A 15,207-nucleotide genomic window follows, 5' to 3' on the forward strand; every position below is an offset into this window, starting at 1 on the left:
AAGACTTTTTACTATGAGCACGGGAGGAGGGGGTCAAAGTCGGTTCAGAACCTTTCGTAACTTCTACCTTTCTATGTTATGTCAGCTTAGACTTTTCATTATGAGTACGGGAAGAGGGGGACGAATTTGGTTCAGAACCTTTCGTAAATTCTACCTTTCCATTTTATGTCAGCTTAGACTTCATTATGGGTACTGGAAGAGGGGGACGAAGTCGGTTGAGAACCTTTCGTAAATTATACCTTTCTATTATATGTTATCTTAGACTTTTTACTATGAGTACGGGAAGAGGGGGACGAAGTCGGTTCAGGACCTTTGGTAAATTCTATCTTTCTATTTTATGTCAGCTTGGACTTTTCATTTTGAGTACGGGAAGAGGGGACGAATTCGGTTCAGAACCTTTCGTAAATTCAACCTTTCTATTTTCTGTTATCTTAGACTTTTTACTGTGAGTACGGGAAGAGGGGGGTCGAAGTCGGTTCAGAACCTTTCGTAAATTCTTCCTTTCTATTTTATGTCAGCTTAGACTTTTCATAATGAGTACGGGAAGAGGAGGACAAATTTGGTTCAGAACCTTTCGTAAATTCTACCTTTCTATTTTAGGTCAGCTTAGACTTTTATTTATGAGTAAGGAAAGAGTGGGACGAATTTGGTTCGGAACCTTTCGTATATTCTACTTTTCTATTTTATGTCAGCTTAGACTTTTCATTATGAGTACGGGAAGAGTGGGACGAATTTGGTTCAGAACCTTTCGTAAATTCTATCTTTCTATTTTATGTCAGCTTAGACTTTTCATTATGAATACGGGAAGACCTTAGACCTTAGATCCGCCTGTGCCTCTAGAAGCACCCAGGGCATCAAGAACGGGCATCAAGTACGGGAAGAGGGGTCGAAGTCGGTTCAGAACCTTTCGTAAATTCTACCTTTCTAATTTATGTCAGCTAAAACTTTTCTTAATGAGTGCTGGAAGAGGGGGACGAAGTCGGTTAGAACCTTTCGTAAATTTCACCTTTCTATTTTATGTTATCTTAGACTTTTTACTATGAGCACGGGAAGAGGGGGTCGAAGTCGGTTCAGAACCTTTCGTAACTTCTACCTTTCTATGTTATGTCAGCTTAGACTTTTCATTATGAGTCCGGGAAGAGGGGGACGAATTTAGTTCAGAACCTTTCGTAAATTCTTCCTTTCCATTTTATGTCAGCTTAGACTTCATTATGGGTACTGGAAGAGGGGGACGAAGTCGGTTGAGAACCTTTCGTAAATTCTACCTTTCTATTATATGTTATCTTAGACTTTTTACTATGAGTACGGGAAGAGGGGGACGAAGTCGGTTCAGGACCTTTCGTAAATTATATCTTTCTATTTTATGTCAGCTTGGACTTTTCATTTTGAGTACGGGAAGAGGGGACGAATTCGGTTCAGAAACATCCGTAAATTCTACCTTTCTATTTTATGTCAGCTTAGACTTTTTACTATGAGTACGGGAAGAGGGGTCGAAGTCATTTCAGAATCTTTCGTAAATTCTAACTTTCTATTTTATGTCAGCTTAGACTTTTCATTATGATTACAGGAAGAGGGGGACGAAATTGGTTCAGAACTTTCGTAAATTCTGCCTTTAAATTTTGTGTCAGCTTAGACTTTTCATTATGAGTAAGGGAAGAGGGGGACGAATTTGGTTCAGAACCTTTTGTAAATTCTGCCTTTCCATTTTATGTCAGCTTAGACTTTTTGCTATGAGTACGGGAAGAGGGGGTCGAAGTCGGTTCATACCTTTCGTAAATTCTACCTTTCCATTTTATTTCAGCTTATACTTTTCATTTTGAGTACCGGAAGAGGGGGATGAAGTCGGTTCAGAACCTTTAGTAAATTCTACCTTTCTATTTTATTCGTCCTTACATAAAATGGAAAGGTAGAATTTACGGAAGGTTCTGAACCAAATTCGTCCCCCTCTTCCCGTACTCATGATGATAAGTCTAAGCTGACATAAAATAGAAAGGTAGAATTTACGAAAGGTTCTGAACCAACTTTGTCCCCCTCTTCCAGTACTCATAATAAAAAGCCTAAGCTGACATAAAATGGAAAGGTAGAATTTACGAAAGATTCTGAACTAAATTCGTCAATCTCTTCCCGTACTCATAATGAAAAGTCTAAGCTGACATAAAAGGTTCGTTTCAGAACCATTCAAAACGTTTCGGGACGAAGTCGGTTCAGAACCTTTCGTTAATTCTACCTTTCCATTTTATGTCAGCTTAGACTTTTCATTATGAATACTGGAAGAGGGGGACGAAGTCGGTTCAAAACCTTTTGTAAATTCTACCTTTCTATTTTATGATATCTTAGACTTTTTACTATGAGTACGGGAAGAGGGGGCCGAAGTTGGTTCAGAACCTTTCGTAAATTCTACCTTTCTATTTTATGTCAGCTTAGACTTTTCATTATGAGTACGGGAAGAGGGGGACGAATTTGGTTCAGAACCTTTCGTAAATTCTGCCTTTCTGTTTTATGTCAGCTTTTTGACTTTTCATTATGAGCACGGGAAGAGGGGGACGAATTTGGTTCAGAACCTTTCGTAAATTCTACCTTTCTATTTTATGTCAGCTTAGACTTTTTAGTATGAGTTCGGGAAGAGGAGGTCGAAGTCGGTTCAGAACTTTTCGTAAATTCTACCTTTCTATTTTATGTCAGCTTAGGCTTTTCATTATGAGTACGGGAAGAGGGGGATGAATTTGGTTAAGAACCTTTCGTAAATTATACCTTTGTATTTCATGTCAGCTTAGACTTTTCATCATGAGTACGGGAAGAGGGGGTCGAAGTCGGTTCAGAACCTTTCGTAAATTCTACCTTTCTATTTTATGTTATCCTTGACTTTTTACTATGAGTACGGGAAGAGGGGGTCGAAGTCGGCTCAGAACCTTTCGTAAATTCTACCTTTCTATTTTATGTCAGCTTAGACTTTTCATTATAAGTACGGGAAGAGGGGGACGAATTTGGTTCAGAACCTTTCGTAAATTTTACCTTTCTATTTTACGTCAGCTTAGACTTTTCATTATGAGTACGGGATGAGGGGGACGAATTTGGTTTAGAACCTGTCATAAAATCTTACTTTTCTATTTTATGTTATCTTAGACTTTTTACTATGATTACGGGAAGAGGAGGTCAAAGTCGGTTCAGAACCTTTCGTAAATTCTACCTTTTTATTTTATGTTATCCTTGACTTTTTACAATGAGTACGGGAAGAGGGGGCGAAGTCGGTTCAGAACCTTTCGTAAATTCTACCTGTCCATTTTATGTCAGCTGAGACTTTTCATTATGAGTACGGGAAGAGGGGGACGAATTTGGTTTAGAACCTTTTGTAAAATCTGCCTTTCTATTTTATGTTATCTTAGACTTTTTACTATGATTACGGGAAGAGGAGGTCAAATTCGGTTCAGAACCTTTCGTAAATTCTACCTTTCTATTTTGTGTTATCTTAGACTTTTTACTATGAGTACGGGAAGAGGGGGTCGAAGTTGGTTTAGAACCTTTCGTAAATTCTACCTTTCTATTTTATGTGAGCTTAGACTTTTCATTATGAGTACGAGAAGAGGGGGACGAATTTGGTTCATAACCTTTCGTAAATTCTACCTTTCTATTTTATGTCAGCTTAGATTTTTCATTATATGTACGGAAAGTGGTTACGAGGTCAGTTCAGAACCTTTCATAATTTCTTCTTCGTGTTAGTCTATACACACTATCTGAGATGGCAAGGGATTGATCTAGGCTTTCGCCAGGTTATGGGAATGTGAACTTGAATAGAAGTATGCGAAGTATCTAGATACAGTCAGAGTACTTAACGCACCAGAATCAGTCAGCAGTTTGTCTATGTATATGCAATTGATAAAAAAAACTCTCTGAAAAAGAAGTTTTTCAAAGAAAAGTAAATGCCATATTAAACGTAAGATCAGCAGAAATAAATTCCTATAATAATTCAAACTCAAAGTGACCTGAAATATCTATTAAAAAATAAATGAAACACAAAACAACCAGAAAAACACATAACAAACAAACATACATCAGGTACTAATATAAATGAATAAATAAATCTTAAAACGAGTAAAACTTAAACTGATTATGCAAATTAATCACAAAATGAGCATAAATTACTAGAAACAAGAGTTTGGCTACAGCCTCCTTCCCTAACTGTAAAATTTTAAAGCCTACATCATGATTTGCGCTTAACTGAAAACGAATTATATTACAAATATTTTCTTTTGTAGTTATTACAGCATTGAAAATAAGAATAAAAATTACAGTGAAATAAAATCATGAACTAATGAGCTTTCAGCAATTAATATCATTGTAAATCAAATATTCAGTTTAATTTTATGAGTTCTTTCCAGGGGCCGTTATATGGGACTGTTCCAGGGACACATATAGTTAAAAAAACGCAAATGACATAGCAGGCTTTACAGATAGGGAAGGAGACAGTAGCCAAACTCTTGTTTGTAGTGATTTTGCTCGTTTTAAGCTTGATTTGCGTATTCAATGTAAGTTTTACTTGTTCCAGTATTTATTTGTTCATTTATATTTTTACCTGTTGTAAGTTTGTTTGCTATGATTGTTTATTTAATTTCTGTTCGTTTTGCGTTTCATTTATTCTTTAATAGTAATTTCTGGTCGTTTTAAGTTTGAATTATGATAGAAATTTATTTCTTCTTATATTTAGTTTAATATCTGCTTTACTTTTCTTTGAAAAACTTATTTTTTCCGATTTTTTTTTATTTCTGTTCGTTTTTTATTGCCAAAGTTTAAAGTTTTTCAAAATCAGATTTTTTTTTCGACATCAAAGTTTCTTCGAAGTATAAAAACATCAAAGTGGCATTTTTAAAACATTAATTTAAAAAACTTTCTAAAAAAAATAATTTTTTAAAAGAAAAGTAAATAACTACATTAAAAAAAAAGTGAACAAAAATAAAATCAAATAATCTACCATGTGTAAAACTACCACAAATATGAATCTATAAATAAAGGAAACTAAAAACAAACAGAAATTACAATAAATAACCGAGTCAAACTCAAACGAGCATTCTGGGGTATTTATTTTTATTTTTTGAATTTTTGAATTTTGTTTATGTTTATTCCATAGGTGTCACTACATTGGGGTATGCCAGATTATGGCATTGCCTGCTCATAGTGCTTGGGTAATGAAATTTAAGCACTAAAACTCATTTAGGCAATGAGTTTTCATCTGATGCGCCCCTATATGTGGTGATCACCTTAAGACTATAATGTGTTTGTAGAGTTAAGGTGCTATAGCTTGGTTTCGGAACATTGACGTAAACTTATTGATGTTGATTTTCGCTCTATTTTGGACTTGATTTTCGGATTGTCGAATTGGATATACTGTTTTGTCCTGGGGAACTGGATGGATGAGTAGGGTCTAGACCTTGTTCAAGTGCTCATTTATTTCAGTTACTAAAGTAGGAAGACAGTTTTTTTTTTTTTTTTTTTTTTTTAGCCAAGTAATTACCGTAATACATTATAAGTTTGGCGCAAAAATGCCTTCCCAAGATCAGAACAAAATTTGCTCTTTACTGAAAAATATAAATGTTTTTACTTTTATAACTTTAATAAATCAAATAATATTAACATTTTGATTACTAAATATAAGTATATGTATATTAAACTGACAATGCACATTCATTTGTATTTTTTTTCAGTAAAGTGCAAATTATGTTCTGGCCTTGGGAAGCCACAGGGGTTTTGCGCCAAAATTATGTTAATTTTTGCACGTTTTGAGTTTGGCACGGTTATTTTTTGTAATTTCTGTTTGTTTTGGGTTTCATTTATTTATCGATGCTGATTTGTGGTAGTTTCACGCTTGGTAGATTATTTGATTTTATTTTGCTCATTTTTTGTTTAATGGAGTTTTTTACTTTTCTATGAAAAACTTATTTTGTGGAAAGTTTTTTTAAATTAATTTCTGTTCGTTTTATATTGACATAGTCTTTCCAGGGAAAAAGCAAATAATACTTTAAATCTTTTGGTTTTTTAAGACTTTATAGTTTGGCCTGCTATTTGTATGCTGGAGAAAAATTTTCAGCAATTTTTAACAATATACACCCTTTTAAAAATCTGGACACAAATAGTACTGTTTAATTTAGTTTCATACCTCCTCCAGTTGACCTGAAATGGAAAACTTGATACCATTCGCAAAAAAATCAATTTAATTTCTTTGATAGGTTGGATACACTTACGCTTTTTTGATTTGGTTAAATTTTAAGAGCAGAAGTAGCCCCAAAAGTTTGAACATAATACCCTCAGTCGTTCTTTGGATACTGCTGAGATGCCTTATTGGGAGTTAGCATTAACACAGTGTGTTTTGATTTAATCTTGAGGCAACATTTAGTTTTTAAACAAAATGGGAAAATGGGAGGGGGGTCGTGGTAGGGTGGTAGTGGAAGGTGGATTAGTTGCCCTCCAATCACTTTCGACTATTAAAAAGGGCATCAGCCCTTTCTATTTTCAATCGAAGGAACCCTTTTTGAAGTTCCCACAACAATTCCTTCGATGCCAAATGCCCTGGTCTAAACAACAACAACAACAAAAAATAATAGCCTACATTATACCCACATCGGTCTTTACTATAAAAATGTCAAGCCTTCCAATCACTTTCGATTATTAAAAAGGGCACTTGGCCTTTCGACTTCCAATCGAATGAGCCCTTTTTGAAACGACAACGCTTTCTATAAACAGCTTATATGTCCCCAGGGCATATATTACAACCCTTACCCTAAGGGCTGTTACGGTGGTTGTCATCCTTTAAGACAGAATTCCAGAACTTTCAACTACGTTAAACAAAATGGCTATCTCAAAATTTTTATTGGATATGTTTGGGGAAATGGTGAACGTTAGAGGGGCGGTAGTTGCTCTCCAATCACTTTCAACTATTAAAAATGGCCCTAGCCCTTTCAATTTCCAATCAAATGAGCCCTTTTGAAGTTTCTACGACAAAACTTTCAATAAAGATCTTATATGCCCCCAGGGCATAACTTACAACCCTTGCTCTGAGTGCTGGAAGGGGGGTATCATTCTCAAAGACCTAATTTCCAGAACTTTCTGCTACGTTGAACAAAATGGCTATCTGAAAATTTTTATTGAATGTGTTCGGAGAAATGGTGGGCGTGAGAGAGGGGTTAGTTACCCTCCAATCACTTTTGACTATGACAAAGGGCACTACTACTACTACTACTAACAACTCACCGCAGCACCAAGCCGCCTGAGGCCAACACAGCCTCGCACGATCCTCCTCCACCCCAATCTATTCAAAGCCTCCCTTTTTACACCCTCCCACAAAGTTCCCATTTCCTTTAAATCTTTCTTTATGACGTCCTCCCACCCCAGACGGGGACGACCTGCTTTCCGTTTAGCCCTAGATGGTTGGCAGAAAAGAACAATCTGCCATCCTTTATCCGCACAACGTGCCCTAACCACCTCAACCTTTCTTTCATTATAGCCCTAGAGAGCGGTATTGAACCACATTTTTCCTATTTTGCCTATTGTTTGAAATATGGTCAGTCAGCCAGGTACCCAGAACAATCCTTAAGAAATTACTCTGGAAAACATCATAGATATCTCAAAAGTTTGATTGGATGTGTTTGGGAAAATGGTGGGCGAGAGAGGGGCGTTAGTCGCTCTCCAATCACTTTCAACTATTAAAAAAGGCACTAGCCCTTTCAATTTCCAATTGAATGAGCCCTTTTGAAGTTTCAATGCTTTCGATAAAAATCTTATATGTCCCCAGGGCATAACTTACAACCCTTGCCCTGAGAGCTGTGGGGGGAGGGGGAGGGGTTGTCACCCTTGAAGATCTATTTTCAAAAACTTTCAACTACGTTGAATAAAATGGCTATCTAAAATATTGATTGGATGTGTTTGGGGAAAAGATGGGCGTGAGAGGGGGGTTAGTTGCCCTCAAATCACTTTTGACTAAAAAGGGGACTAGCCCTTTGAATTTCCAACCGAATGAGCCCTTTTTTAAGTTTCTACGACAAAGATTTAATAAAAAACCTTATATGCCACCAGGGCAAAACTTATAACACTTGCCCTGAAGACTGTGGGGGGAGTGCCCTGCTCTAAGGTATAATTTCCTAAACTTTGAATTGCGTGGAACAAAATGGCAATCTCAAAATTTTTATTGGATATGTTTGGGGAAATGGTGGGCGTGAAAGGGGTGTTAGTTGCTTTCCTATCACGTTCGACTATTGAAAAGGGCATTACCCATTTCAATTTCCAATCGAATGAGCCCTTTTTGAAGTTTCTACGACTACTCGTTATATAAAAACCTTATATGCCCCCTGGGCATAATTTACAACCCTTGCCCTGAGGGCTGTGGGGGAGTTGTCATCCTCAAAGACCTAATTTCCAGAACTTAAAACTACGTTGAATAAAATGGCTATCTCAAAGTTTTGATTAGAATGTGTTGGGGAAAAGGTGGGCGTGAGAGGTGGGTTAGTTGCCCTCTAATCACTTTCGACTATTATTAACTAAAAAAACAGGTTTTTTTAACTGAAAGTAAAGAGCGACATTAAAACTTAAAACGAACAGAAATTATTCTGTATATGAAAGGGGCTGTACCCTCCTAAACGCCTCGCTCTTTACGCTAAAGTTTTTTCTTGCTTAAAATAATAAAGTTGTGAGACAGAGTCAAACTTTAGCGTAAAGAGCGAGGCGTTGAGGAGGGGACAGCCCCTTTCATATACAGAATAGTTTCTGTTCGTTTTAAGTTTTAATGTCGCTCCTTACTTTCACTTAAAAAAACTTGTTTTTTTTTGTTACGTTCTGAACGTTTTTGAATTAATGCAGCTTTGATTTTGGCTTACCGTACATGAATAATTAAAACGAAATTCGCATATTAATTTTCCCTTTTTTGGCTAATTGGCTTTCTGGAAATTTTGTTCTGACGTAACTTACGAATTAACTTACGTAACAAATTTCTATATTCGTATGTTTTTATTACGTATATTAGGGAGTTCACTTCCTAGTCAATACCTCGCTCTTTACGCTAAAGTTCGAAAATTGTTCGAATCACAAACACCTGAATCACAAAGGCCGGTTAATTAGAATAGATAGCTCTTTTGAAAGTACTAAAAAACTTTAGCGTAAAGAGCAAGGTATTGACTAGGAGGCGAACCCTCTCATATACGTAATAATTTCTGTTCGTTTTAAGTTTTAATGTTGCTCCTTATTTTCAGTTGAAAAAAACTTGTTTTTTCATTTAATTTCTGATCGTTTTAGCATTATTTCGCAGCAAATAATGCTGCGAAATCTGGCGCCCCCTTCATGGAAATGCTCCTTCCCCCTAGGAAATATCGTCCATGGAAAGATCCTCCCCCGTAACCCCTACTCCGACCCTGACCCCCACTAGAAAAAAATTCCTCCTGAAAACACCTGTGTGCTTCCCAATAACCAATACTATATGTTAACAATAGGCAAAGTTTATAACTTGCAGCCCTTCCCCCGGGAACTGTGGGGGATTAAGTCATCCTTTAAGACATATTAATTAGATTTTCGACTCTGCTGAAAAAAACGGCTATCTCAAAATTTTGATTGGGTGACTTTGGGAAAAAAATGAGCTTGGGAGGGGGCCAAGTTGCCCTCCAATTTTTTTGATCACTAAAGAAGGGCACTAGAACTTTTAATTTCCATTCGAATGAGCCCTTTCACGATATTCTAGGACTACTGGATCGATACGATCACCCCTAGGGAAAAAAAAACAACAAACAAATAAACACGCATCCGTGATCTTTCTTCTGGCAAAAATTACAAAATTCCACATTTTTGCAGATAGGAGCTATAAACCTCTATTGTAGGATTCTCCGATACGTTGAACTTAATGGGGGAATTTTCACTAAAATTATATAATTTTTAGGGGCTGTTTCCCCTTTTTTTCGAAAATCAGCGAAAATCTTCTCAGGCTTAACTTCTGCTAGGTGAAACCAAACTTAATAAACCTTATATATTTGAAATTAACAGATGAATCTGATTCTTCTGAGGTATCTCTTGGTATCAAAATTCCTTTTTTTAGAGTGTCGGTCACTATTGAGCCGGGTCGCTGCTTACTTGCAGTTCGTTACCACGAACTGTCTGACAATGGGCAAAGTTCATAACTTCCAGCCCTTCCCCCGGGAACTGTGAGGGATTAAGTCATCCTCAAAGACATATTTATTAAATTTTCGACTATGCTAAACATAGTCGCATAGTGACTAAAGGGCAACTAGGGGGCTAGTTGCCCTTCAATCACTTTTGACTATTAAAAAGGGCACTAGCCACTCCAATTTCCAATCGAATGAGCCCTTTTCAAAGTTTCTTCGACAACTCCTTCAATACGAAGTGCCCGGGTATGGAGGAAAAAAAATAACACATTGTGCCCACATCGTTCTTTACTTATAGCGCCTATGTTTAAAGTTTTAAAATTCAACATCGCCCTCAATATTCCCTGAAAGTAGTCAAAAATAGATGAAGTAGCAGTTGCAAGCAGTCACAGTTGCAAGTTGTCGCAATTTCAAGCAGTCACAGTTGGAGTCATAACCAGTCTCATTTGCAGTCGTAATATAATTTATATTCCTTGATCCGGGGGCTTCGGGGGCATGGTATCCACAGAGGCTTAGCTATTCGAAGTTGCGACTTTTTTTTAATAAAATGACTTTAAGATATCTATCAGTGCTAAGGAGATAATCTAAAAGGGTAAGAGGGGGAGGGGCGACTGCCACTCATTTTTTTCAGCTTGCCTCCCAACATGCTTTAGAAGTTTCGAGTTAACACTCTTAGCCGTTTCTTAGATATTACTGTTGTTTTCTTTTGAAAACCCTCCTGCATATAGTGTGCATTGATTTTGTTGGATATCCTCTCGATATTTTCTAAAAGCCTTACCTTAATATTCTTAGCCTTTTTGAAAAGACTCAGGATCAAACAACCCAGGCTGCTCTTGCCTTCAAGCTCTGGGGATTTTGTGTCAACCCCGTAGGTATTGTTATCTGATCTTTCGATTCTTCCGAACAAAATGACTATCTCAAAATTTAGTGTATCCATTTGGGGGAAAGAGGGCGTGGAGGGGGAGGGGAATAGTTGCCCTTCGATCTCTCTTGAAAAGGGAACTAGAACTTTCAATTCCCAATCAAACAAGCCTCATAATATAGCCCGGGCCATAATTTACGAATTTGTTCTCGGGCCCTGGGGTGTTGTGTCAACCGTGCAGGCATTATTATATGATCTTTGGACTATTTTGAATAAAATGGCTATCTAAAAATATTGATCTGATACATTTGGTGGAAAGAGGGAGTGGGCGGATAGTTGCCCTCTGATCAATCAATCAATCAATCAATCAATTTATTAATACTAAAAGAAAACAATCACAAAATGTAAAGTAATTACAATCCCAAAAAGCCTAGCTTGTAATGGGCCAACAAAACAAAAATAAAACACTTTTATAAAGCACACAAAAAAGCACATACAATAAAGCACATACATATAAAAGTATTTTTATTACAATAATATATATATATATATATATATATATATATATATATATATATATATATATATATATATATATATATATATATATATATATATATATATATATATATATATATATATATATATATATATATATATATATATATATATATATATATATATATATATATATATATATATATATATATATATATATATATATATATATATATATATATATATATATATATATATATATATATATATAAAAGAAAAGAAAAAAACAAGACAAGGACATTTATCGAATAGGGGATTTAGAAGGAAACTTAACATATAACTGAGCAAAAAATTAAATAAAGAAAAGAGATAAATAACTAGGATAGAATCCAAAAAGATTTAATAATCTGAAAAATATATTAAATGAAGAGAAGAGAGAAACATAAATTAGGATTGAAAAAAAGAAGAAAATTCTAAAATGAAACACCCGACGAGAAACTGCCTTTACAGAGAGAAATAGATGTACATCAGGAGGGATGGAGTTCCATAGTAGAACTGATTGATAAACAGGAGACCTCTGAGCTGCTGTTGATGATCGTTTGGGTAAAATAAATTCGCGCTACGTAAGGAAGAAGAGTATCTACCTGAGCCTGTCCGTAAGAAAAACTGCTGCAGAGGCGGTGGAAGTGTACCTAGAAAAGCAGAATGCACTAAATAAAGGTAACTTTTACCCACAATACGATCCAGTGGAGCTATTCCAGTATCATTATAAAGATCAGAGGAAGGGTAGAACCAAGGTAGAAGAAAAGTAGCCTTCACTGCTCTATTTTGGGCTCTTTGAAGTGAGCAGAGAAGAGATTTATTAGTACTACCCCAGACAGAACAGCAATAAGAAAGACAAGGAAAAATAAAGGCATAATAAAGAGAAAGCATAACATCTGGGGTAGAAATGAGTCAACCCTGTGTAACATTGAACACTGGCGGAGGACAAGGGAGCGAGTATGAGTTATATGGGGTTTAAAAGAAAGAAAACAGTCAAGATACACACTAAGAAATTTCACCATAGTAGCTTGCGGGATAACATCGTTCCGATAAGTCAGGATGATTGGCTCCAGTACGGCTCTCATACGATATGGGGTCCTGAAGTGTAGAATGGAACGTTTTCGGCTGTTGAGTCATGCCATTTGACCAGAACCAATCAATTACTTTATCAAGAAAACCTTGAACTAGGGAAGTGGCAGATGGCAGGTCCACTGCAGCAATGAAAAAGTTACTGTCGTCAGCAAAAAGAATAGGGTGCACAAGGGGATGAAGACCATCAACAAGATCATTAATATAAATTAAAAACAAAAGTGGGCCAAGTACAAAGCCCTGTGGGCCACATTTCAAAATAGGCAAAGTAGAGGAAGAAGTACCATTAACCGAAACATACTGAGATCTCCCTGAGAGGTAAGACCTAAACCATTCAAGTGGGACTCCATGCACTCCAAATAAAGATAATTTAGACAGAAGAACAGAGTGATCGACTATATCAAATACCTTTGAAAAGTCTGAAAGTGCATGCAAGGTAGAAAAACTGGGACGAAAGCCACACTGATGGTTAGTTATGAGGGAATTTCCTGCAGTCGTATTAGTACTAAATACAAATCAAGAGAGTCTACGATACACTACTTTTTCAACAGCTTTAAAGATGACACGAAAAAGAGAAATAGGTCTATAGTTTGAAATTAGAGATGAATCACCTTTTTTATGCAAAGGTACAACATTAGCAACTTTGAATAAATGAGGAAAAACACCAGTGAGATGGGGTTAGAAAGAAACTGACGAATTTTTCAAAGAACATTAAAACTCAAACCAAAACCATCAACTGAACGGCTACTTGAAAGCTGAGAAATAATACTAGAAATTTCGATATCACTGCATGGGGAAAGGAAAAATGGCTTTTCTGCTAAGGAAAAACTACTTACTCTACTCCGGGGTGGAATAGGAACCAAAGGAAGTCTGGTGAAATACGAATTGAAGACGCTCGTTGAAGAATTTTTTTCCACAATAGATCCATCACCTTTCCTATAATGGCGTTGGGGGGACTGTTTGAGTTTCTTGCGGGAAAGAGCTTCATTAACTACAGTTGATACCTTTCGAAAAGTCCCCTTACACTCATCAATTCGACACAAATATAAAGCATTTTGGCTGCAGGTTTTGAAGAAGTAAGCACATTTTTATAAAGTTTATACTTCAAAAGATCATCCTGGGTCTTACTTTTACATGCAGCCTTGAACAGAGACGCCTTCATATGTGTAGCATTGATCAGACCTCTAGACATCCATGGGCATTTGGGTGTGGAATTCCTTGGCCTCTTTCTAAGAGGAAAATGGTTATCCAACAGACCTCCCATACGACACAAAAATAAACTCGTAGCACATTCAACATTACTAGTTTCAAGAACACTAGGCCAATGATTACTCTGAAGACTACGTATTAAATTAGATATTTCTTTATCTGTGAAAGTTCTAAAAGAAGACTCACCCAACTCATCCACAGCAATCTCAGTTTGAGGCACAAAAAGCGATAGATAAATAAGAATGGACCAAAATGTCGATTAACAGACATATTTCTGTCTTTAAACTAAAAATTGTTAGTTCTGACCAATAATATAAAAACAGAGAGCTAAAAAACAGTGAGCTTGCTGAAGAAACCTATTAGAGTAGTTTTTAGTTGTGATAAAAAATATAGAAAAAAAAGATACAAATACAGCTCAGAAAACATGGCTGAGTTTTCAAGTCGGGAAGTGTTAGTTCTAACACCAAATAGGGAAAAAGAATTAGTTAAAGATAATTCTAAAATTCAAAGGATGCATTTGGACTTTTAGAGTCAGGAAATTGTAGTTGTGACAAAATGTGAAAAATAATGAGTTAAAAATACTGCTCAAATAAGTTTTTTTGGTTTTTAAATTCAGAAAATTTTAGTTTGGATAAAAAATATAGAAAAACGAGACAAAAATGCAGCCCGGAAGACGTGGCTGAATTTTCAAGCCGGGAAATGCTAGTTCTAACACCAAATGGAAAAAAGGAATTAGTTAAAGATAATGCTAAAACACAAAGGACGCATTTGGAGTTTTAAATTAGGAAATCTTAGTTTTGACAAAAATGTGAAAAATTATAAGCTAAAAATACTGCTCAAATGGGTTATGTACTTTTTTAATTCAGGAAATTTTAGTTTTGATAAAAAATATAGAAACATCGAGACAAATACTGCACAGAAGACATGGCTGGGTTTTAAAATCGGAAAATGTTAGTTCTAACATCAAATTTGAAAAAGAATTAGTTAAAGTTTTAGTTTTAATGCTAAAAATCAAAGGACGCATTTGGGCTTTTAAATTAGGAAATCTTAGTTCGGACAAAAATGAGAAATAATGTGCTAAAGATACTCCTCAAACGAGCTATTTAGTTTTTTTAATTCAGGAAGTTTTTGTTTTTATAAAAATTACTGAAAAATGGGGCAAAAATACTGCTCAGAAGACATGGTTGGGTTTTCAAGTCAGGAAATGTTCGTTCTAACGCCAGATATGAAAAAAGAATTAAAGATAATACTAAAACTCAAAGGACGTATTTCGGTTTTAAATTAAGAAATCTTAGCTCTGATAAAAAATGTGAAAATAATGAGCTAAATTGCTGCTCTAATGGGTTATTTGGTTTTTTAATTCAGGAAATGTTAGTT

The 15,207-nt window shown here is 35.7% G+C and overlaps 1 protein-coding gene across 3 annotated transcripts in view; it reads left to right on the forward strand.

The window, feature by feature from the left end:
* The window catches only part of Dtd (D-aminoacyl-tRNA deacylase), an 88,166-nt gene that overhangs the window by 68,095 nt on the left and 4,864 nt on the right, over positions 1 to 15,207 (forward strand). The gene's annotated exons all lie outside the window — the stretch shown is intronic.

This window comes from Artemia sp. Qi Xiang Cuo, chromosome 7, assembly GCF_049724085.1.
Source record: "Artemia sp. Qi Xiang Cuo chromosome 7, ASM4972408v1, whole genome shotgun sequence".
Lineage (NCBI taxonomy): Eukaryota > Metazoa > Arthropoda > Branchiopoda > Anostraca > Artemiidae > Artemia > Artemia sp. Qi Xiang Cuo.